Below are 3,956 nucleotides of genomic sequence, written 5' to 3'. Positions count from 1 at the left end.
TATGGTTTTGAAGACTTGTTTCAATGTGAGGGATGGGGAGAGTGGATGAAATGGGAGTGGTGGTGGTGGTGGTGGTGGTGGTGTGTGTGTGCGCGTGCACGCGCGTTTTAATAGGCTCGGGATTACAGGCAGAAGCTCATCTGTGTTTCAGTTTCTGCCTAAGTGGGGAATTTCTGCCTAACTGAGAAACGGAGAGTCTTCACTAATGCTGTACTTTTCTGTGGTTATGCAGAGAGCTCTCCCCTTTCCCATCCAGAGCCTTACATTCTTTGCTTGAAGTTTAAGACGTTCACTGCAAGAAAGCAGAAGAGCTACTAGCCATCCCACTTTGTGTTTAAAGGGGAGCTTGTTAACAAGAAGTAATTCTAGTGGGTAATTGTCCCTAAGGAAGACAAAGAGGAGGGTGCCTATCATTAGAAACTTACATTCTGGAGAGGGAGAGACAAAATATTCCCAAATTGTGTAACTGCCCTGAAGGAAACAAATAAGAGCTTCAAAAAATATATTAGGGAGAAGCCCCTGAAGAAAGGCTGCCTGGAGAGTCTTCCCTGGAAAGGGGACATGAGTCGGGACATGTGGACTGAGAAGGTACTGGCTATACAAAATGGAGGATGGGCACCCAGGCAAAGGGGACAGCCTGTGCAAAGGCAGGAGGGGGCAGAGCTCATCTTGAGGAGGTGAAGGAATACTGGGTGCACTGGGTGGGGTTAGAGGAGGTGTTGAGGGGCCTGAGGAAATGGGTGTTCTGGGAGCTCACCTGACCATGCCCAGACTGCTGCTGAGGGCGCAAAAAGCGGGTGTTAGGAGATGGATTCACAGCCCCAGGAATTCTGCCAGGCTGAGGGACACATGGTAGTTGACTTTGGGGTCAAGTAGACTTTAGTTCCTGTATATTTCCTCATCTTGAAAATGGGTACCTGGGTAGAATATATGATGCGGGGTGTGTGAGGGTGCCCATCACAGGGTGCACTCAGCTGGGGCTTGGCATTGCTTCATAACTGCCCTCCTGCCGTGCTTAGGGCAGCCCCTGCTGACTACTGGCCAGGGGGGAAGGCACTTCCAACTCAGGCTCCCTACAGGGCAAACATCCTTTGGTTTAACTCACTGGGGCATTGTGACAGGGATCATTCATGGGAGGGGCAGGTGACCTGTTTTTGTTCAGGCTGCTATAACAAAACCATAAACTAAATGGCTTAAACAACAGTTTAAGTCCAAGGTCAGGGTGCTGCCACAGTGTTGAGTTCTCGGTGAGGGCCTGTTCCCAGGTTTACAGACAGCTATCTTATTCTTCACCCGGTGGAAAGAGAGCTAGCTTGCTCTCTGGTCTCTTAAGACCACTAATCCTATTCAGGTCCACCCTCATGACAATTACCTCCTAAAGGCCCCACCTCAAAATACCATCATTGTGTTTAGAGTTTCAGCATGGATTTTGGGGGAACATAAGCATTCAGTTCATTGCCCGACCCTAAGAGAAGACATCCTTTCCAGGGTCTACCCTGACCCCAGGCTGCTCTGGGCCCATGTCAGCACCCTGCCCTGTCACCTGAACATCCATCCCAAGACAACCTCTCCTCACACCTCTGCTCCTCTTGCCTAAACTAGTACTATGCCATTATACCACATTATATTTATCCATTCTCCAGTTGGATTTTTGTGTTGTTTCCAGCTTTTGGCTGTTGGTAAATAAAGCTGCTATAATCCTTGTGAGCAAGTTTTTTTGTGAACATAAATTTTTTCTTGTAGAGATACTTAAGAGTGGAAATGCTGTATGTAATAGTATGTCTATATTTAACTACCTTTTTTCCAAAGTGGTTGTACCTTTTCACGTTCTATCCCAGGAAAACATGAGAGTCTGGTTTTCCCCATCTTCACCAACATTTGGTGTTTTTGATCTTCTTAATTTGAGCCATTCTAGTGGGGGTGTGAGTGGTATCTCATTGTGTTTTAATTAGTATTTCCCTGAAGAATAGTGATCCTGAGCACTTTTTAATGTGTTTTTTTGGCCTTTGGCATTGCTTCTTTTGTGAAGTGTCTTTTCAAGTCCATTTTTATTTCTTTGTCTCTTTATTACTGAATTCTCACAATTCTTTATATATTCTGGATATATGTTAGAACTTGCTGAAATATATATTCTATATTTCTCAGATACATATTTTAAGAAATTTTCTTACACTCTATGGCTTGCCCACTCATTTTCTTATTGGTGTCTTTGGATAAAATTTTGATTAAAAAGTAACTTAGCCATTTTTTTTTGTTACTGCTTTCTCATCCTAAGAAATGTTTTTTCTACCCCAAATTCATGTTATTCTTCTGTTTTCTTCTAAAACCTATAGTATTTATTTTTTTAAAGACCATATACATTTTGACAACCTTGAATTAATTTTTGTTTATGATATGAAGTAGAGGACAAGACAGAGTTTTTTTTCCTTATGGATATTCAAGTGGGTCTAGTAATATATTCAAAAATCTTTTCTTTGCCTATTAAATTGTTTTCATTTATGTGGAAAGATCAATTGACCATATATGTATGGGTCTATTTCTGGACTGCATTAGGTCTTTTGTAGTTTCATATAAATTTTAGCATAAGCTTATCAGTTTCTATAAAATTATGATTGTGATTGAGTTGAATTTTATAAATTATTTTATTGTTTAATAATAGAGTTTTCCAGGTTCCACTTTTTTGTTGCAAAAATATACAAATATAAATTGGTTTTCGTACTATCTAGTAGTTTTAAAACATAGATTCTTCAGGATTTTTTAAATATCAAAATGTATGTCATCTATGAATAAGGTAAGTTTTTCTTTTCTGGTCTTCATGCCTGTTTTGAAGATTGCTGGATGATGCTAAGACATCATTCTGCACTAGAATGTTTAAAGCAGCATGATTTTCAATTGCAAAGATGTAGAAACAACCCAAGTGCCCATCAATACATGAGTGGATTAATAAAATGTAGTATATGTATGTCATAGAGTTCTACTCAGCCACAGAAAACAATGGTGATCTAGCACCTCTTGTATTATCCTAGATAATAGAACTTGAGCCCATTCTACTAAGTGAAGTGCCACAAGAATGAAAAAAACAAGCTCCACATGTACTCACCGTCAAATTGGTATTAACTGATCAACACTTAGGGGCACATATAGTAGTAACACATCCATCAGGTGTTGGGCAGGTGGGAGCGGGGAGGAGGGGATGGTATATTCACACCTAATGGGTGCAGTGTGCACCATCTGGGGGATGGACACTCTTGAAGCTCTGACTCAGGTGGGGCAAAAGCAATATATGTCACCTAAAGATTTGTACCCCTGTAATATGCTGAAATAAAAAAATAAAATAGCTCAAGGATGTTCATGGATGTTCATTACCATATGGTGTGAATGCCCCTCTATTTCAAGTTAGCTGAATGTTTTTGTTTGTTTATTTTTTAAATCCTGAATAGGGGACAAATTTTGTCCAGTGATTTTTCTGAATCTATTGAGATGACTATAATTTTTACTTTATTTTTTTAATATGGCCAATTTAAATATTTGATTTTTAAATGTTAACTTGCATTCCTGTTTGTATAACAATTGCCACTTGGTCATGATCTTATCCTTGTCATAGGTTGGTTGCTGGATCAATTTGCTAATACTTGGTTAAGAATTTTTATGAATGTGATCATGAAGGATATTGGTCTTAATTTATTTTTTTATTATTGTCTTTGCCAGGTTTTGTATCAGGGTAATATTGGCTTTATACAATAATTTGGGAAGTGTTCCTTTTTCTTCTGCTTCGTGAAAGAGTTAATGTAAGGTTGATGTTGTTTCTTCCTTAGATTTAATAGAATTCACTAGTAAAACCATCTGAGCTTGAAATTTGCTTTGTGACAGCTTTTGATTATAAATTCAATTTCTTTGATAGATAAAGGGCCTTTCAGATTTCCTGTTTGACCTTGTACTATTTTTTGGCTAAGTTT

The sequence above is a fragment of the Lemur catta genome, chromosome 4 (genome assembly GCF_020740605.2).
Source record: "Lemur catta isolate mLemCat1 chromosome 4, mLemCat1.pri, whole genome shotgun sequence".
Taxonomy (NCBI): domain Eukaryota; kingdom Metazoa; phylum Chordata; class Mammalia; order Primates; family Lemuridae; genus Lemur; species Lemur catta.
This window is presented reverse-complemented; position numbering follows the sequence as displayed.